The 21,644-nt window shown below is 37.3% G+C and overlaps 1 protein-coding gene and 1 long non-coding RNA gene across 8 annotated transcripts in view; one reads left to right on the plus strand and one right to left on the minus strand.

Moving 5' to 3' along the window:
* The window catches only part of LOC102159187 (uncharacterized), a 122,946-nt gene that overhangs the window by 100,108 nt on the left and 1,194 nt on the right, over positions 1-21,644 (plus strand). For 2 of the 6 annotated variants that reach the window (XM_084990260.1, XM_084990258.1), the window contains exons 3-6: positions 7,941-8,101; positions 9,393-9,478; positions 15,608-15,777; positions 19,594-19,802. The gene's annotated coding sequence lies outside the window, so the exon portion shown is untranslated. Of the gene's footprint in view, positions 1-7,940; positions 8,102-9,392; positions 9,479-15,220; positions 15,288-15,607; positions 15,778-19,593; positions 19,803-19,909; positions 20,245-21,644 lie in introns of those variants that run through there. The other 4 variants (XM_084990259.1, XM_084990261.1, XM_084990263.1 and 1 more) reach the window with 4 other exon arrangements.
* On the minus strand, positions 5,480-21,356 carry LOC146397578 (uncharacterized). Of its 2 annotated transcripts, none has more exons than XR_014824315.1 (3): positions 21,229-21,356; positions 13,603-13,761; positions 5,480-8,243 (listed from the first exon to the last, which is right to left on the minus strand). It is a non-coding gene; the product is annotated as an uncharacterized LOC146397578 (long non-coding RNA). The 2 variants fall into 2 exon arrangements; XR_014824314.1 differs by lacking the exon at positions 5,480-8,243 and adding an exon at positions 10,316-11,825.

The raw sequence follows: 21,644 nt of genomic DNA on the forward strand, positions 1-21,644 counted from the left end.
ACACCACAGCTCATGGCAATGCTGCATCCTGGACCCAGTGAACGAGGCCAGCGATCAAACCTGCATCCTCAGAGATACTAATTGGATTCATTTCCACTCTGCCACAATGGGAACTCCCTATAGTTGGCATCTTTAAATTTCATAATTTATTTTCAGGACAGAAATATATTGGAATTGGAATACAGGGCTAAAGGAACTGTTTGCTTTGTGACTTAACAAAAATACTTGGAGAGCTTACATTTTTATGGTCCTTCACACTTTATCATCAGCTTTTATACAACCTTTTATATAATTGTTTATTTAGAAATAATCCCACTTGGTCTGTGTGTTGGCATTTGTAATGAGATGAGGAGAAAAGTTCAAGAATGCTTCATGAGGAGTATTATCAGAAAAGTAGCTTTCTCTCCACACTCAATCCACTCTGTGGTCCCAGCAGAGGGTCAGAGTCAGGGATGTGACAGCAAAACACTTGACAAACCGGAAGACATATAGCGTAAATCCTGCCCCTTCCATCCTGTGTGGGGATGGGAAGGAGGAAAGGCTACAGCATGAGGGGAGGTCATTGGCCAGACATGGTTGCAATGACTTCCTTTCTCTCAGTCGAAAATCTCGAAAATCCAAGAGAGCATCTGGGGGTGGGGTGGTCATTCTGGGAAGAAATTTGAAAGTAGAGCTGTGCTCTGAGCTCCCATTGAAAATATGGGAGTAGGGTAAAAGTGGAAGCAGGGCATAATTGTGCGAAGTCCCATGTGACATGGAAAAGATACAGATGTTCCTGTGGCCCCTACAGGAAAGCAGAGGATTGAGCACCATTGGTTGGCTCAGTGGCTGTGAGGTGGAGACTACAGACAAGGCTCAGAGGGCCCTGAACCTCTGAGAACTAAGGTGGGGCCACATCCTCAGGGAGAAGGCAACTTCAGAGCTATTTTAGTTCTTCCTTATACTCCTGGAAACTGCGCCAAGCTCCTGAGTTATCCAACTGCTTCCTTCTTATTAAAGTTACTTAACTGTGTCTCTGCTATACGGAGACTAGTCTAGAGTAAGTGGTGGCTGAATGATTTAACATGGCTGATTCAAACTGAAAGGGGTAGAATCGAAAACCATGTGGTTAGACAGACCTAGTCCAGTCTGTTTGTTCTCCTTAAGCAAGTCACCTACCACCTCTCGGCTGAGACTTCTTCTCTCAGCATCAGACACGTCCAACTCTTAGAGGTATATGAAAATTAACTACATAATTCTGCTTATTAATTTTGGTCTTTTTGGGTCATGGCAGAACAGGGCTCTGTTTATAATGAGCACAAAATAAGCATTTACTGAGTGGATTGAATGAATGGCTCAGACAGGAGGCTTTTAGTCACAAGCGGCAGACAACCCAACTCAAATGCTCTTCAAAATGAATAAATATATAGGATACATAATTGAGAAACTCCAGAGGCTTGGCAATGATTAGCTATTGTTGAATCGATAGCCCTGTTTTGTGGTAATTCTCCAACTTTGATTTCCTCCCTGTGCCGACTTCTTCACAGCCATACCAAGACAGATGTAAAAGTCCTAGACAAAGAAAATTCAGAGAAGAAGAGGACATTTTTGGTGATTCTGTCTTTGGAGTGAAGACATATCTTTCCCATAATTCCTATCAATGTTCTCTTCTTGTCTTGTTTGGCCAAATTGTAGCACACGCTCATTTTTGAGCCAAACTCTTAATTACTGGGTGCACTGAATTCTTAAGGCCTGGGTTCCTGTGCCCATTGCTCGCATGGAAAAGGGGATTATCCTTAGAATAGTCAGTCTCTGAAGCTAGCGGTGGGACCAGCTGTGACACGCCTGAGTTATTTGTGGGAGGGACTGGTATTTGAACCCAAATTAGGCTACTTTTTGGTAGGAGAAAATGGATACTGGTAAGACAATATTTACCACAGTATGTAAGCACCAGCTACTGTATTTGACATATGCTGGGCTCTCAATTAATGCTGCCTCCATTTCTATTATAAGCTGGACTTGTACAAGGACTCCAAGAAGGTAAACAAGTGTTTAGTGGTGGACAGAAAGCAGTTTACTGGGATTGGAGGAGGATAGAGAGTATATCGGTCAGAATCCCAAGAGCAGACACATCATGCACACTGAAATGAGGCAACTGAGGAGAATTTGTACAAAAGGGCTTTTTATAAAAATGAAGGGAACCAACCAGGGATGGAGAGGCACTGCAGAGTTAGCAATGAGGGCTGCGTTACTACCCCTGGGACTGAAGGGGTAGTGGGAGGAAGCAGTTAAGAAACCTGGACAGAGAAGTTATCGGTTGATCTCAATAGTGGGGGTCAGAGTGGGGGATGGACAGGGAATTTTGCCGGGGGTGGGGAACATTTGGCAATATCTGCAAACATTTTAGATTGTCATGACTGACAGGATGCTATTGGCATCTACTGGGTAGAGGCCAGGAGTGCTGTTAAACAGATGCATGCAATAAAGTATTATCCTGCCCAAAATGTCAATAGTGTCAAAGTTGGGAAACCCTATACCAGAGGGAGCACTGTGAAAACAGAGGGCTGCTGAAAGTGAGGCCTTTGCCTATTAACCACAAGCATCCAGAGACAGAAAGAGAGCTGGGGCAAGAGATAGCCCTCCTTGCCTCCTGCTGGCCAATATGAACCTGAGGTGTAGGCTCATTTTTTTAGTTCAGCAATTGTTTAACTGGACTCAGTGGCCTTTGAAAGCCTATCTGATGGATGGAGACCAAGCCTATTACAGACAAGTTCTTCATATGACTTTTATCTTCTTTAGTTTGACGTAGGGATTAATAATTTACTTTCATTTCATTAAGAAAACAGTCATTTGAGGGTGTCCCATGCAAAGAAATGAAAGACTTATCCTTCACTGATTTTTGCCACTGTGGTCTCTGACCAGCATGTTTGAGAATTAGATATGTTTTTTCCCCCTAGATAGAATTGTTTCCCCTTAAGTAAGTATGGAGCAAACTTTTGCATAGTTTACTATAGTTATTGTCTGAACTTATTATTTAGCAATAATTAATGAGGAAAATTTGTAAATGGAAAATATGTGGGATCTTCATTCCCTTCTTATGTATTTTCGAAGGTGCTCACCCTATTGTCTGAATCTTTCCACTTCAGAGTGTTTCAGTTGGAGGACAACATGAAAGAAGATGTTTGAAACATAAACAAAGTAAAGTAATTTAAGACCTTGTGGCTCCTGGCTAAGTGGTAAAGCCATGCCAGATAGAATGACCACCAAGACTGCAGCCATGTGAAGAGATTCAAGGCTCTTTGAGTGAGATTCAGGATAAAAACAAACTTATGAGTGAAGCAAGAAGGCTAATTTCATACTTCAGATATTTAGCTTTTTGTTTTTTTTCTTTTTAGAATTTTTGCCATTAGATTTATTTATTTACAGCTAAATGAATGAAGCCATCTAACATATTATAAACAAATATGGACATATTTATCAAACTGTATCTGTGGAATGTCTTGGAGATTTGTAATTATTTCATCTTAAAATTCAAACCAAAACAATTGCTTTATTCATGCAGTTCTAATAATCTGGTGGCAGCAATGAACAGGAGGAGACACAGTCCAGGAGACCCTTATAACTCACTTAGGATGCTTCCCCACGCCCGATATCTACAGAGTGATGGAAATGACACTAGCTCCATAGAAGTAAAATGTATATACTGACAGATGCATCTTGGACCTAGAAACACCTGTATAAATATACAAATCTAGAAGATGTGTAGCAAATTTTTTGGTTTACTTGACCTAAATTTCTCTGTAAAACTATAGTAGTCTTAAGGTTTTTTAAAAGTAAAATGAATAACAAGGTATTAAGTACAAACCATGAAAACATCAGGGCAGTATGCAGAGAAGTTCATTTGGCCTGCTGCTTATTTCTCAGCTGAAAGATCATGGTCTCTGTTTTGTTTTTGATATTCCAATGGGTTGAAATTAAGATTTCTGTACCAAAAAGAAGTTAGCATTTCATGAGATGAACAAGTAACCACTAAAACCCTGGGGGGATAAAACGATGTTCTTTTAAAATTTCATTATTGCCTCTCTGTCTCCAAGCTCCCTTCTATGCAACAACAAAATCCTTCTGAAAATAGTTACATGTAAAAATCAAATATAATGAGCCATATTTTTTCCCCAACAGAGAGTATTCTCAAAATATTTTCAAAGCTTCTTTAGGAAGGGAGGCAGATAGTGACAACCTCGAAGGCCTCAAAGTGAGTGTCCAGGGATGGGTTTAGCAGCAAAGCTCCTGCAGAAAGTCCACATGAGCCACCAGAGAGGCCCTGGACATAGGTGCCCAAATTTTACCCCTAATCCTGGACAACCAGGAAATAAACTCAACTTTAGCTTCAGTGTTTTCCAGTGAAGTAATGCACCAATTATATCCACTGACACTCCCTCACTCTCCTGTGACTCCAAGCCAACACCTCTTGTCACACTGAACATAACACTCTAATGACTTCTCTACTCACCTTTGTCTATGTGTAAACCATCCATAAGACACACTTCTTTTTGAGTAGGGACATTGCTCCGTATTGCAAGTTGTCTGAAGCAACTGTGATGAATGTGCCAATAACTTTTTCTGCTATTATTCTTCGATTTGGCCAATCACCTCCCAGTCTGTCTCCTAGCTCTCATGGCACAGGCAATCACAGCTTATCTCTTAATTGTATAGTGTAGGTCAACATGGTTTTATCTCCGAAACTACATTCTCTAGCAGATGCATCTTCCATTATGTCTTTTCCCTTTTTACTCATCTTCCTGGACTGGGAATCCTAAAAGTGGCAATCTTGGAAAGTAAGGTAATGAATCACAGGTTCTATGACACGTCTGCTCTCCTTCCAGACCGTATAAAAGTGCTTGTTATAAAAGTGATGGATTGCCTAAGCTGGTGGTTCATCTCCTGGGCACACTCCATGCTGTGTTCAAGTTCTGTCTGACTCTCCATATAGCCCTATGGCATTTGCATCTTAGGGAACCAGCACATACATATGGATATACCTGCTATTGCTTTTGCTGTAAGAAAGGTCTTTATCCCTGACCAAGAGTCTTGTGTCTTTTGTTGGCATCCATGGAACTGTAGGAGGTGACTTATTAACTTGTGTAGTTTTTTCATTTAGTGTTCTACTCCTTCCAGCCTCCCTCCACTCTATCAAATTTATTTAAGTAGGATAAAATTTTCATAGCTGTGAGCCTGTTCTTCTGCCTAAATATGCAGACATTCCCTTCCTTCTTTCCTTCCCTCCTGGCTTCCTACCAGTTTTATCTATTATCTGTCTGTCTGTCTATCTATCTGTCTATCTCTTATCTATCCATATATCCATCTGTCCACCTCTATTTACTTACCTGCATCTACCATTTTTTAAAATTTATTCGACAAATATTTACTGAGTGTCTCCTTTGTATCAGGCACTGTTCTGGGTTCCGCCTATTTGGTAAAAAACACAAGCTAATATCTCTCATTTTTGTCTTTTTATCTTCATGTTTATTCAAAAAAACTATTAAAACATATTTTAAGGAATATATACAGATAGCATAATCCATACCAGGTATAGTTTAAAAAGAGATGAAAAACAAAGAGAAAATGGGCAAAGAAATAAAATTGTGTTTAGGGATGAGACTAATACATAAAGATGAGATATATTTGTTTTTGCTGCAAATTTGGCTCTCAGCTTTAGGCTGAAATCTGCTAAATTCCTCTGGTATGGAAAAGGTTCCTAGAATGGTCATATCTTTTGAGAAGGCCCAGTGCCCAGGGAAAGAATTATCTTCCCTGTGAGAATGCTTCAGAGTTGAAAGTGCTTTACTACTCTGTGGGAACAACTAATCACAAGGACCACAGGTAGAAGTCACTGAATAAGAGCCCATCTAAGCCACGCACATTTCCTGGGGTTATGTTCCTCATTCACAGATTGGTTTGTTGTACTTTACAGATGTGTGTCTTCACTGCCTTGGTATTATATGTGTTATAAATACAGAGACGTATGAAGGTGAAAAGTGATTATGATTCTAATCTGAGAGATAAAAAGGCACTGTGGATAGGTTCCTGTGCGTGTAGAAAATTCATATTAATTCCTTCCCTTGTCCTTTATTGTACACCCAAGTTCTAGCATTTCAGCTCCTTTCAGATTCCAGCTTGTTCTTTAAGACATCCTTCATACATTAAGCTATTGCAATAAGGGTTGCTCAGCATGTTACTTGTTAATAAAGGACATCTGCATTTGTTTTAATGCTTATTTAAAAAGAAATTGGAATTTAGTGCTTGTCAGCACTAATGGAATCAATGGTACTTTAATATGTGTTAATGGTACTTCAGTTCCCTTAACAGCAGAAAACAGTGAGGTTATTAACCAAACACACGGTTGTTCCAAATGAAAGAGAAAGTGTATGGAATTTGGAAAAGGCAAAGATGGTCTGTGATTTTGTTAGTGTGAGGTCATTTGAACATTAATGAAATGTATGCATTTTTTTCTTTGGCTGTGTGTTTTAGTCCAAAGGGCAAACAAAATTGTAATGGCAGGTGTTGGTGAGGCTATCATGGGTCTTATCAAAATTGGAGGGAAAAGAACTTGCTCAGTGTTCCTCCTTGCAAAATTTCAGTGAGATGCTGTCAGCTGCTAGCTTTAGAAAATGGTTTTCCTCCCCATTGGTGTAAGTATCTTTAAAAGACCAAGTGAATAAGAGGGAGATAAGGGGAAACGTATTCTAAAAGAGCAGAGAAGAGCAATGCATTGGGTTAGACCTTAGCTCATCATATTAAATTCAACAAAATACGAAGGCAAATGAATGGTTGAGGTCTTGACTTGTATACCTTGCTTTTGAACCAGAGTCTCCCTTTATCTTGCATCTGTGTAGAGGGTGATCTTTTAGTTCATTTCTGGATGCATTCATTACATCTGGTGGAAGATTTTTTAATTTAAACACTGTATGTTGTTAAGTCAAAGGCCAGAAATAATATTATAAGAAAGTAGGACATAATTACCTTCAAAAAGAAAGAACTACTTTACTTTCTCCAATTGATATCTATATAAAAATGATCCTAAGTATTTACTAATATGGCTAATCCTTAGCTTTTTTAAAGTCTGGTGAAAATTTTCCGCGGTTAAAAGATTAGTCAAGCATTTTGAATTACTAGACAGTATGCTTAACTTTTGGAATATTTTGCGTAGTTTTTGGAAAATATCGATTTTGTTAATCTTTTCTTAACATTTATGTTGTTATTCTTTGGGATGGAATATAATGGACTTAAATCCTTAGCTGAAAAAAAAGTCAACTTGGATTCTCATACAATTGATTTTTAAACTTTTATTTAATGGTTTATGAACTTTAAAAGGATTGTCCCTGAAATAAAACCTTTCTCAAGTCTTGTGTAGAATGGATAATTTGGAGCATTTTTAGAAACTGAAAGGATGTCTAATGATTAAATGTTTGAAATAGTAAATTAGAAATCAGGAAACTTTAGGTATTATCTCAGCTCGACATATGGTGGTCTCCAATACTGTGCATTGCTGAGTTGTTATAAAACCCAATAAGGCAATTTTAAGAAAGTGCTTTGTACTTTTTCGAAGAAAGGTTTTATGTCAATATAAAGCATTAATACAAGTCACTTGAAGTGCCATTGCCTGAAATCTGGGAGTCAATACAGAATTCTCTATTGCTAGCGTCTAGTTACATAAAATACTCTAGGATTATACTGTCAATTTAATATCCAGGCAGGGTTTTTGTTAATGCACACTCCCAAAGGGGATGCTAAACAATGAGATCAATGAACTATTAGAAATCACTCTGTATGTGGGCAACATTTCTTCCTGTATCATCTCTCCTAGTTTTCTAAAGGAACATTTTCCTATCTAGAATTTCAATAGGTTATATTTACTTTCTCATCAGAGACAAATACAGTGTTTAATTTTTTTTTCTTTTTAGAAACAATAGAAAACAGAAATCAGTGGTAGTGAATATTTCACAAAGGGGGCCAGTAATTCCTTTGTGAAACTATGCCAGACTGGTGGACATAAGTTAAATCAGCAATGAATTAAGTCAGTAATGCCACAGCTTCCATCCACAAAGATTGGACTGCCCAGAAGGTAAGTTTATAGATAACACAATTTCTGTCCCAAGACACAGGTATTTTCAAATTTTAAGAAAATGCATTTCAGGTAGCATTCTTTGCACTTCAACATAGGGCCGTTTTCTTCAGTGTTCTCTTTGGAGTGAAGAGCTCTCATCCTACAAAATGAGAATTCAGGGCACATGTCAAACTTTCAAGGAGGGACACTGGGAGGTGATAATGCCTGAAAGATAAATTGGAAAGATACCATAGGTATTAGCCTGTGTAAATTCTGCTTTCAATTTGTGTAGCAGCCACTGTAGCACTTTCAGAACAAGATAATGAATTAAATGTAATTCTTGGCTGTCCCCTGAAGTCCTAATAAGGACCAAATAGCTGGATTCTAACCGATTTGAAACCTATCCTGGAACCATTCCATAGAGGCCTCACTTTCATTTTATAATTGGGCCAAGACAAGCTTTAATATAGCTTAATTTCTACCCTTTAAAGCACTGACAAGGATGACTGTTGAATTATAGCAAAATCTCATGTGTTTTTTTCTTGTTTTTTTGAAGGACTCAACAAATGTCAAGACTTTTGTCCTTAGTTCTCATTTCTTAAGTGAGTTAGTGTTTATATTTTAGCCCAAAGAGGCATTACTATTATCTTAGGCTTCCTTTTTCTGTTAATTAACATAAAAATGACTGTATAAATCAACTCATTTGTTAAATAGTTCTCTAAGCTGGCCTTAAGAAAACTTGAGTTTTAACTAAAACACTTCAGTCAATCAACATGACCTCACCCCATACAGTTTGGTACTTTGAAAGGTATATATATATATATAGGATTAAGGCATATATATGTATATATGAGGGATTAAGGTATATATGACCTCACCTCATACAGTTTGGTACTTTGAAAGGTATATATATATATATATATATATATAGGATTAAGGCATATATATGTATATATGAGGGATGAAGGTATATATATATATATATGAAGGGTTAAGACACTTCTTAAGTAGCTCAAAATACATTTAAATGAGGAACTGGACAGTAAAATTAAAACACTTGGATACTAATATGAAAAAAATAAACTTGGATTTTATCTTATGGAATTCATTTTAAGTGGACAGGAAAGTTGCAGGTTTTTTTTTTTTCTCCTGTTTGGCCTTCCAATATTAGTTATTGCTGTGAGTGTATTGGGAAGGGGTTTGCAATGAGGAAAAATTGTGAGGTTGAATTAAGAAGGGCTTATCTTCTTTGGCATATGCAAGCTGATATTTTCTAAATTCAATTTATATTTTAATTCATGCTTTGCAGGGCTTTTCCAAAATTGGTTCAACCAACCAGTAAATCAAGAAGGATTCATTAAAGCATTTCACCGCAAGGCACTGTTTATAAAAAAAGTAAGCAGATAACATCATTTAGGTCTGAATGCTGTACGGAGAGTGCCAGCCATGGAGTCACATTTTTCTAGAAGAAGAAGCAGGGTGACTCAGAGCTCTTCTGGTCCACAACCAAATGGTCAGAGCATCTTTACTCCCATGAAGTATCCAGGTTCCTTCTTTACTCTTTTTTGAAGCTCTTGCTGACCCTGATACCACAGCCTTACACTTCTCTATCTGATCTCTTGCCTCTAACTGGATTGAAACTTGCCCTTTTGAATATATCTATATAGGACTCCATGTTCTACCCAACTCTGTTTTGTCAACCTGTTTCCAGGGTCATTCCAGCTGGTGGCCTGGGCTCTTGCGGGATTTCCAGTTTTTAGCCTGTATGGAAGTTTCCTTCATGTTACACTCCAGATGAGTTTGGGGTCAAACCCTCAGTATGTGACATTCTTCATAGTCAGGTGGGCCTTTGAGACTTATAGACTTCAGAGCAGGAGCACGGTCTCTAACAGCTGAATCTCTCTTTTGAACACTGACACTGAGGGCGTGTCCCCACCAAGTCATGCTGACCCCACCAACCACTGCATAGAGGTCAGGGTGCCAAATCTTTTTGGAGGGGAGTGAAAGCTGTGACCTGCCTCATTTGCCAGAGGGCCTGGCATGCTCTTGTTTGTGTGGCTTCTGCAGAATTATATAAATCAGATAGCATTCTTTCTATTGAGGCTCTTAAAAACCACATACTTAAGATAGTATAAAAACAGAGCTTTTCTAGATTTAAAGAAATGGGGTAATTTTAAAAAGAAAGAAAATTCTGGCTTCTAAGATAATAAGGTTAACAAAACCAGTAAGATCTGAACAGTAGTAAATGTATTATTTAATTCAACAAGAGGGAAGACAAAAAAAAATCAGCATATACCTAGCAATTTCCTAAAAGCATAGCTTTATTTATTTTTCTGCTTAGTCTCTGCTTGTGGTTTGGGACATTTCATGGAAAAGGAAAAGTTAATAAAATGTTCCCTGTTTAACAAAACAAAACAAAACACCAATGAATGTCTCTGCACTAATGAAAGTCATGCTGTAGGAAATAATTCTGCGGAGATGGAGCAGGCAACAGCAGGGCTGGTTGGGAGAACCTTGAGTCAAGCATCAGCCTGCCATGTAGTGTTAAGAGCAGGGCCATGGCAGATGGAAACAGGAATTCATGCACACAGGGAAGCACCAAGAGTCCCAGAGGGAGATTCAGGATACTCAAATCAAGGGCCAGAGCTGAATTAATAATCAAATGGGAATTCAGGTGTCATGAAGAAGGATAGGGCTATCAGGCAAGGTGGCTCTTGACAGATTTCTTCAGTAGCATCCAGCTTTCACTGGTCCAATCTAATTTGTAAACAGATAAACCCGTGGTGTCTTAGGGTAGCAGAGGCTTCTGACACATCACTGTGACAAAATTTCATTACATGAGGATACTAAGAGAAATATGCACATAAAAATCTAGTCAAATAAATCTATATATTTAAAAGATATTCTATGTGTCTCATAATATGTTCATCACATGTGTGAGAAAGAATCCCTTCTACAAAACAATCATTTGAATTGGATATCCACTCCAAAGTATGAAGATCCTAGATATTTTTACCCATCAAACTGCAAATAAAGCCATGTGCAAAGGTTCGGGGAGAGTCCCCAGTGAGGGCTACTGTGAAGACAAATGGTTAATGTCTGCTCTCCCAGCTGCTCAGTTAATTACTGTAATAGAAAACATCTTGAGGGAAAACACTGCATACAGTTATTAGCAATTAACCCACAACTCTAAAAATCACAATTCTTACTAATAATAGAAGACCGCCTAGCCAGCCTAATTATAATCTCTACACAAGAGTCTTGTATTTTCTGAAAATGTGAAATCTTGTAGGTTACTACTATTTAAAATGCAAATAGGAAATTGGGATGATGAAGATTACACTGAGCAACGCAAAATGGAGTAGAGTAGATAGAAATGGAGCGGGCATGATTAATGTGGTCATTGACTAATTCCCAGACATGCAAACAATTCAGATATATTAGCCAAAAGAACTTCCCTTGGAGTGTTCCCTACAGTTATGGGGCCCGATGGTGTTAATGGTTGATGGTCCTAGAGTGGTAAAGAAGGTAGGATAAAATAATGCAGGGCAGGAGAAATCCACGAACTAAAACAAACAGATGTGGTATTGCTTGTTTTTCTTTGAATCATGGAATCTTCTTAGATACAGCAGCTCATGAAATTCCAATGCTTTTCTTCCCATTTGGAGAAGTTTCGTCTATTGTTCCCCATATTGTTGCTCTTGCACAATGCTTACCAGTCTTCTTGCCTCTCTAGAACAAACTAAGTTTATTTTTGTCACCAAACAAGTTGCATATTGTTTGCAACTACACCAAATAATGTCTTAGGATATTTACTTTTTCAATAAACATTTTTTCTAGAGTTAATAATTTTCTTGTATTTTTTCTCATTTATCAGTAGTTAATTTCCCCCCAAGTGCTCTAAAGCCTAGAAATAATTTCTATAACTCCCTAGCACATTAAATAATCTTCTTCCCCTTTTATCTCCCAGAGCTTTTTCCTATACTCTGTACTTACTCCAGTCTGTAGGATGCTATTTAATTCTGGCTCACAATTTGGCTTGTAAAACTTCCCTTTGTCACCTTCTTGGAAATACTCTTTTCCATGTTTTCTGGTTTCTATATTTTCCTTTCTTAGTTCACTTCCCCATTTTGCTGGGATGTTTCCTCCACTAGCTTCCTATGAAAGTGTATGTGAGAAAAAAGAATGTATACATGTATGTGTAACTGGGTCACCATGCTGTACAGTAGAAAAAAAAATCATATTGGGGAAATAACAATTTAAAAAAGTGAAAAAAAAAAAGAAAGTTTATGTGAGTGGCCAGTTTTTTTGAGCTTCAGTATGTTTGAAATGTCTTTCTCTTAAACTTAATTGATAGTTAAGCTGAGTATAGAATTCTAGGTCGAAAACTATTTCCCTCAGAACTATGAAGTTATTGTCCCCCTATTTTATATCATTTGGTGTTTGTTTTCGGAAGCCCCATCCTACTTTGAATGCTGTCCTTTGTATGTGTTACTATCTCTGTCTCACTTAGAATTTTCTCTCTGTCTCTGAAATTTCATTATGATGTATATCAGTGTGAGCTGTTGTCCCACAAATTCTGTGCACTAGGTCAGTCTGGAGATTCTTTTGGTTTTTATTTGTTTGAAAAAATTTCTCATCTTTGTTTTCTCTTTTCCTTTCTTTTTGCTTCTACTGGATTAACCCACTAATTTTATTTCCTTTTCTTTCCTAGTTTCTTTCTCTCCTTCTCTGTCTCTCTCCTCTTATCTTCCAGGAGATTTCCTTGATTTGCTCTAAGCTTACTATGGAATTTTCTTTTCATCGTAGTTATCCTCTTTTTAATTTTAAAAAGCTGTTTCTCGAAGTGTTCCTTTTCCATAGCAAAATATTTTTGTGTATGTATATATATATAATAAATTTTCTTTCTGAAAATGATAATCATAATTTGGGAGGGAGGGAGGTTTTTCCTCTTTTTCAAGTTCCTTTTATCTTTTATTTTCATGTGGTCTTTACGTACTGGAAGCTTTCTTTATATCTGGTGATCCTTGACTGATTATATTTAAGAATATACACTACAAATGTTATTAGAAAGCATCTCTGTTTTTGTGGATGGGAGTAGTGATACGCTAGACTCTACTGGAAGGTTATCAATCCTCCAACTTCCTGCGGTGCAAGATACACACTTGGATATAGGGGACCGTAAGCGAGAAAAGCCATGAGAGGCCTTCAGTTCATCTTTCAATTCACCTAGTGCTCTCATGTATAGCCTCTGCCAACCCCTGTTTTCTACTCTGTCAAGGAAAATCCTGTGAATTCAGTTTTTCTAGAGAATACATCCCCTGTGTCTTGAGGGGCATACAGAGAAGGGAACATCAGGAGGTCAGCTATTCTACATATTTTACAACCAGACCTCTCATCTTAGGCCCAAACATTACCCACTCCTTCCAGATTTCTTCACACACCAGATCTCTCAGGTGTTCTCTGTGGGGAAATAGCTTGTTTCTTTTTTCCTAGACATTACCTTTTATGGCACCTACCTTGTAACTTTTGTGACTTCTATCTTCCAGAGTTAACAATCCTGCATCGGGCTTCTATCGTCCAAACTCTTCTTGAAATAGCTGACCAGTTGTCTCCTGTCTTGTTCATAGCAGTGGATAATATCTTAAAACATTTCTTTACTCTTCATTTAGTAAAGTCTGGGGAGGGAGAAAATATAAAATAGTGCAATCTATTTACTACATTAAACTGAAACTCCATCATTCTTTTTTTTTAAGGACATGGTGCCTACTTTTTAAACTAATTGCTCTATTTAAAACGGTGATTTTCAAATTTCAGTGTGCATCAGAATCATTTGAAAGGCCTGTTAAAACACATTGCCGTACCCCACCTCCAGATGGCTGATTCAGTAGTTAGGGGATGTCCCTGAGAACTATTTCCAACAAGGCACCCAAGCAATGCTGATGCTGCTGGCTTGGAAACCACCCTTTAATGAACACCAATTTATATGGATGGACTTTTAGTTTAATTAACTCTGGTTCTAGTCTTTCATATAGAGAGGTATGTGCCTGCTCATCCTTTATCACCTTCCCCAGATACATCCTCTAGAAGGCTTTTTGGACCATATAGAAAGCATACCTTGCCCCAAACGAACCCCTCCCTCCTCTATTTTATTCCTACTTGTTATAATAGTCACATTGGACAGGTCACACATCTGACTTCTGTAGAAGAGAGTCAGCTCTTCCTGTCTTATTATTGTTTAGATCCTTCTTCCTCCTCTTCCACCCTCCCTTCTCCTCAACTTCCTAACCTCCTCCTCTTATTCTTCCCCCTGCTCCTCCTTCTTCTTCATTTCTGTTACTAGACTCATTGCCTCACATACAGAGGCATGGCAAGCTGAAATTATGTTACCATATGCAGTCAATATGCAGGACATAAATTTGGAACAGTTTCTCTCGGAAATTGCGAATGTCTTCATTCATTCATTAGTGTGTCATGTAACTGATGGCAGGCATGTTCTTGAAGTCAGGCATGCAGATTACAGCAGCTTTACTCAGAGTAGCTGATCTGTGAACTCTTCATTACCTGGTCCCAAGGATGATAAGGAGCTTACCTCAGAAGGAAATCAATGGACTGCTTAGTTCATTGGGAGAGTCTTGCCATTAAAAAATGTCAGCTGAACTAAATAGTATGCTTAGTGATGTAGTCTGCTTTCATTCTGGCCTAAGCTTCTCATCTTGTCAGGCACCAGTATGAAACACGTTACTATTTGGCACTGGTTGGCAAACCGCTCTTAAATAACTGACATAGTTCACATGTCATAAAATTTGCCCTTTAATAAGTATACAACTCAGTGCTTCTTTGTATTTCACCACTACCTAATTTCAGAGTGTTGCCATTTCTCCAAAAAGAAAACCTGTACCCATGAACAGTCACTCCCCATCTCTTACTCTCTCCCAGCTCCTGGTAAGCACTAATTTACTTTCTGTTGCTATGGATTTGTCTGCCCTGTACTTTTCATATGAATGGAATCATAAATAAATATGTGGTCCTTTGTGTCTGGCTTCTTTCACTTAGCATAAAGTTTTCAAGGTTTATCCATACTGTAGCATGCATCAATACTTCATCTTTTTTTTTTTTTTTTTTTTTTTTTTTAAGGCTGCACCTGTGGCATAAGGAAAGAGCCGAATCAGAGCTGAAGCTGCCAGCTTATGCCACAGCCATGGTAAAGCTGGATCGGAATTGCACATATGACCTACACTGCAGCCTCTGTCAAGGCTGGATCCTTAACCCCCTCATCAAGGCCTGCATCCTCATGGATACTAGTTGGGTTCTTAACCTGCTGAGCCATAATGGGAACTCCTACTTCATCCTTTTTATGACTGAATACTATTATATTTTATGAATATGCCACATTTTGTTTATTCATCAGCTAACTGGCATTTAGGTTCTTTCCATTTTTTTTTTGACTTTTTATAAATAACCCTGTTACAAATATTCTTGTACAACTTTTTTTGTGGACATAGGTTTTTCTTTCTCTTGCAGTGGAATTGCTGGGTCATATGGTAACTCTATGTTTAGTGTTTGGAGGAACTACCAAACTATTTCCAAAGTGGCTTCACAGTTTTGCATTCCCACCAGCCATGTGTGAAGGTTTTAATTTCTCCACATCATTACCAACACTTCTTATTGTCTCTTTGATTATAACCATCTTAGTAAGTATGAAGTTGTACTTTATTGTGGTTTTTGATTGTATTTCCCTGGTGGCTAATGATGCTGAGTGGCTAATGATTTATATATCTTCCTTGAGAAATGTCTGTTCAAATAATATTACCATTTTTATCCTTGGAGTAAGCATTATTTATATCTGATAGATACTAGTCCCTTACCAGTAAATACCTTATCCCATCCTGTGGGCTAGCTTTTTATTTTCTTGATAGTGTTCTGACTGCACTTTGGATCTCATAGCTTCATAGCTAAAGCTGCCTGTCTCATATTCTACATAGAACACACAGTCAAAACTAGAGAAAAATATAGCAATTATAGCACTATTTACAATAGCCAAGACATGAAAGCAACCTAAATGTCCATCGACAGAGGAATGGATAAGAAGATGTGGTACAAATATACAATAGAATATTAGCCATAAAAAAGAATGAAATAATGTCATTTGCAGCAACATGGATGGACCTAGAGATTATCATACTAAGTGAAGTGAGTCATACAGTGAAAGATAGACATCATAAAATATCACTTATATGTGGAATTTTTTTAAAAAAAGGATACAAATGAACTAATTTGCAGAACAGAAACAGACTCACAGACTTCAAAAACAAACTTATGGTTGGTTACCAAAGGGGAAAGGTGGGAAGGAAGGATAGACGGGGGTTTGGGATTGGCATATGCACACTGTGGTATATGGAATGACTGGTCAATGGGGACCTGCTCTATAGCATAGGGAATTCTACCCAATATTCTGTGATAATCACAGATAATCAATATGGGAAAATAACCTAAAAAAGAATGCATGTGTGTACGTGTATAACTGAATCCCACTGTGTTGCACAGCAGAAATTATCACAACATTGTGAATCAACTATATTTCAATAACATCTAAAAACAAACACATAAAAAACAAACAAAAAACTGTAGAAAATATACCAGGTGCAAATGTGTATGTATGCAAATGTAGGATGATGAACTTTCAAATACACTAGCTTTGGGCTGGTGACTTGGGCTTATCCTTCCAGAGTACAGCCAACCATGCTTTCTATCTTCTTCTGTGGGGTTTAACTGGAACCATAACCACATTATGTTTGATAATTTTTCCTTAGGTGGGTGTTGTTACTTATTTATTCTGAAGTTCATTACTCTGAGGCTCACTACTTTGCTCGTTTATTCACTCTTGTGAAATCCTCTTCAGATTTATCCATATTGAATTGGAAAGGAATGGAAAATTTTATACTATCAATGATTGTTTTTGATCTTTCCAGATATGAATGCTTAGTTTATAAAAGATCAGCTAATGGTGTAGTAGAGTAGCTAATTGCAGCAATGGCCTAAATAACTGGTCCCACTTTGAGGCACACACACATCAGGCTGTGTTGCTCCATCTGTGCTTCTTTAGGATCAGATCTGTTCAACAATCTTAGCCTAGTTAGTTGTAGAGACATTGATAGTGGCTCTTGGGATGTGATCTGTTATCCAGGGCATTCAGATATAAAAAGTAGGAATTCAGAATAAAAGTTCCCAGGGAGGGGATTTTGGTGTTCAATTTTTCCTCTTTGACAGAAAAAAACAAAGTGAGGAAAAGTGGGCCTTATGCAAATAATAGTAAGGAACCTCTTTAACTATAATAATTAACATTAAGTCACCCCAAATAGCCAAAGCAATCTTGAAAAAGAACAAGGTTGGAGGCCTCACATTTACTGACTCCTGGACATACTACAAAGCAACAGTAATGAGGATGGTAGGTATTGCAAAAAGACATATATAGACCAATGGAATAGAATAGAGAACCCAGATGTAAACCCTTGAAGAAAAAATGTGACGAGGATGCCGCAACTACACAACAGGGAAAGAGAAGTCTCTTCAACAAATGCTGCTAGGAAAACTGAATATCCCACATGCAAAAGACTGAAGTTAAACCTTTATTAGACCCTTATCTTACACCATGTACAAAAATTGACTCAAGATGGTTAAAAGACCTAAATATAAGACCAAAATTATCCTAGAAAAAAACAAAAGGGGAAAGGCTTAGGACATTAGATTTGGCAGTGATATCCTGAGCATGACACCAAACGCATGGGCAACAAAAATAAAAATAGACAAAGGGAACTACATCAAGCTTAAGAACTTCTGTGTATCAAAGGAAACAACAGAATGAAAGGTAACCTATGGAATGAGAGGAACCTTTGCAAGTCATATATCTGGCAAAGGGTTAATATCTAGAATATCTAAGAAACTTACACAATTCAACAACAAATTACTTGATCAGAAAATGGGCACATGATTTTACAGACAGTTCTTTAAAGAAGATATGCAAATAGCCAACAAATACATGAAAAGATGCTTAACATCACTAATTGTAAGAAAAATGCCATGAACATTACAATTAGAAATGCAATTAAAATTATAATCTCACACCCATTAGGATGGTGACCATCAAAAGAATAGAAAGTAACAAATGTTGGTGAGGATATAGAGAAACTGTAATCCTTGAGTACTGTTGGTGAAGGAAGTACAAAAGGTGTAGCTATTATGGCTACTAGGTTTCCCCAAAATCAAAAATGAAATTGCCATATGATCTAGCAAACTCACCTCTGAGTATATATCTGGAAGAATTTAAGACAGGGTCTTATAGAGATATTTGCGCAGTCATGTTCATTGCAACATTATTCACAATAGCTAAGAGGTGGAAGCAACCTAAATGTCAATGTCAGGTGAATGGATAAACAAAATGAGGTATATACATACAATGCACTATTATGTAGCCTTTAAAGAAGAAGGAAGTCTGTCACATGTCACAGCATGGATATTATGCTCAATGAAATAAGCCAGTCACAAAAGAACAAATACTATATGATTCTACTCATGAAATGTTTAAATTAGTCAAAATCATAGAAAAAAAGTAGAAAGTTGTTTGCCAAGGGTTAAGCAGAGAGGGAAAGGGGGAATTAGTGTTTAATGTGAATAGTTTCAGTTTTGCAAGATGAAAAAGTTCTAGAGATCTATTGTACCACGATGTCAATATACTTAACATTATTGAACTGTATATTTAAAAATGGTTAAGACAGTAAACTTGATGGTACATGTTTTTTAACACACACGTACACATGCAAGAATTAGCTGTGCAAAGTATTGTTTCCAAAAAAGTACAAGTTGAATGTGTATCTGGGCTAATCTTCTAATTATGTCCTAATAAATATAATTAGTTCTGGAGTTGGAAATTCTAACTCACATATGATTACCAAGTCTTTTTTTTTATTTTTTTATTTTTTGGCTGTGCTTGTGGTGTGTGGAAGTTAGTGGTCCAGGAACTGAACCTGTGCCACAGCAAGTGAACAGAGCCACAGCAGTGACAATGCCGAGTCTTTAACCCCCTGTGTCACAAGGAAACTCCTGATTGGTCAAGACTTTATGGCCAATGAGTAGCACAGTACTGACAAATTCTACATTAATCACTAGGCAGATATCTTAGGAGTTTTATGCCAAATTTATAATTTTCCTTAAAAAGAGAGCTATTGGTTTGTAGGGACAAAATATAGTGGCAGATGAAACCAAAACAAGAATGATTATTCACATTTTGGTGTGACAATCCCAGTTGGTTCCTGGGTGAATTTCATTCTATTTTGCCTGACATCAAGATCCCAACATACATGGCTCATTAGTGCTTGTAGGCATTTCTATAATGGCAATTTATTACATTTCACGTGACAGAATCTGTCCTTTGAAGAACTGTTTTCTGACTCTTTCAACCCGCAACACCTGCCAAATCAAGTGGTCTGCTCTCGTTCCCTGTTCCCATACAGACTCTGGAAGTTTTTGTGTGCAGGAGAGCAGGACTGAAAAGCTTTGGCAGGAAGGTCTTTGCAGCAGCCTGCCTGTCGAACTGCATGGATCAACAATTTCTCAATTAGAAGAAGATAGACGAGAAGATAAAGCATGCGGTGACTGTAAAGCTTCAAGCAGCAGCTGAGGAAGATTTTGGAACATCTGGTCGGAATCGATTTCTTTTTAGGTAAGCATTCCTTTTTACAACCAGCATACATAAAGCATGAAATTGGCTTATCCCGCCTTCTCCTAATAAGGGAGAAACTAGTTAGATTTATTATTTCTTTGATGCAGGTCTGGAGAGATTGGGGTAGCATGTGGCATTCCCACTGGAAGTCCCCCCTAGTCCTTTGGAGTCCTATCAATAAGAACATTTGTCCGCTATATCAAATCCATTTTTAAGAACCTGTTCAGGATGGCAGTGTAAAAGATCATTCACAAAAATAAAACCCAATTCAGGATGTTTCTAATTTTTCCTACACGAAATTTATTTTGAGAAAGAGATGCCCTCAACACAAAACTTCTCTGTTTCTTAATTTTAAAAATTGATTCTTTGCATATGTGACTCATTCCTTTGCTTTGTTAATTTTAAAATTTCTTTCATTTTGGGCAATAAATGCTGAATTAATTGCTTTGTCTGTATCTGGCTTCATTTCGTGTGTTCATAGGATCCCTGAACCAACAAACTGTATTGTTCTTTTTAATATGTAAGACTGTAATTAACAGGTTTCATATTGCATCCTTTTTTTTAGAGAATAGCATAACCAAACAATCAAGCCAGATCACTAATTATTTTTAAATTGTATGAATACACTGCAAAAAGGAGAGTTGAGTTCAGATTAAGGTTTCCCAGTTCATGGAAAATTTTAAATTCTTATGCTGGAAGAGTAAGTTTCATTTAATGATAATTGTGTAGATGGAATTGTGTTTATATTATTATCCATGCTATAATTTGAAATCAATCTCACTTTATGAAATATACACGAATTGTACATATTTAGCCTGTCACATCCAGAATGTTGTAAATGTTCATCTATAATAAACATATTTTTACACTAATGTACATGAAAGGAAAATTTTCTAATTTGAGGTTTTCAATTTACTGATTCACTTCCCTGGTAACCCAAAGGAAACATGTCCTTTACTAAACAACCATGCAATCAGATAATTTACATATATTCCCATATTTCCCCATTATTCTTCAGCTCTTAAAATAGTTCTGAGTTTCAGCTGTGACTTACATAAAATTTAGCCTTGTAATAAAGGAAGTCTATTATTTATGCAAGGCTTTCTGTAACATAAAGAAAGAAGATGATTAGAAACTTTTTACACTCCAGGAGGGAATGAGATTAGTTGAAGATAGAGCCCTGCAGAGTTAGAACTAGTCCAAAAGCAAAGAAAGGCTTAGCAAATCACAGGAATTTCAGGGTACTGTTAACCTGTAATGTCATCTTTAGGTGTACTATACATTTCCTTAAAACAAGATCAAATTGTAGTGAAATAACCTGCAATCTTTAGGTTCCATCAAAAAGACAAACTAGAAATGGAATGAATGGAAAGAATTAATCTTTTCACCTTGATTTACATCCAGCAGGAAAGAAAAACAACCTCACCTTATGTAGCCAGTACACAAAGTTCAGGAGTCACCATTCCTCTGAATTACAAGTTTTCTTTTCTTCCTTTCCACCCCCAACATGCCCTTCCAGCCTTTGGTCATTTCACTGTTCATTAGCACCTCACTAGAAGAGGGAGGGGGAAAAAGAAGAGGAGGTGAAATTCAGCATTCAATTTTGTTACTTGGTAACAAAGGTGACAGAGAGGTTCTGGAAAAGTTAAAACTAAGAGTTAAAATAGATGTTAAAATTGTCAATGTATTTCAGTGACCCATGCTGGGTATCCCATTATCAGAATTAATTGAGTTAGCCAAGTGACAATGCATCTCTAGGACAGTTGTCAACACTGTCCCCAATCCACTCTGCAATTGGAGAAGGTCTGGTTCATGTATAACCAGTATTTAGGAAAAACAGAA

Source organism: Sus scrofa, chromosome 13, assembly GCF_054392235.1.
Source record: "Sus scrofa isolate SSC_HxYL_T2T_F1_AM1 chromosome 13, Sscrofa_HxYL_maternal_Yorkshire_Landrace_v2.0, whole genome shotgun sequence".
In the NCBI taxonomy this organism is placed as follows: domain Eukaryota; kingdom Metazoa; phylum Chordata; class Mammalia; order Artiodactyla; family Suidae; genus Sus; species Sus scrofa.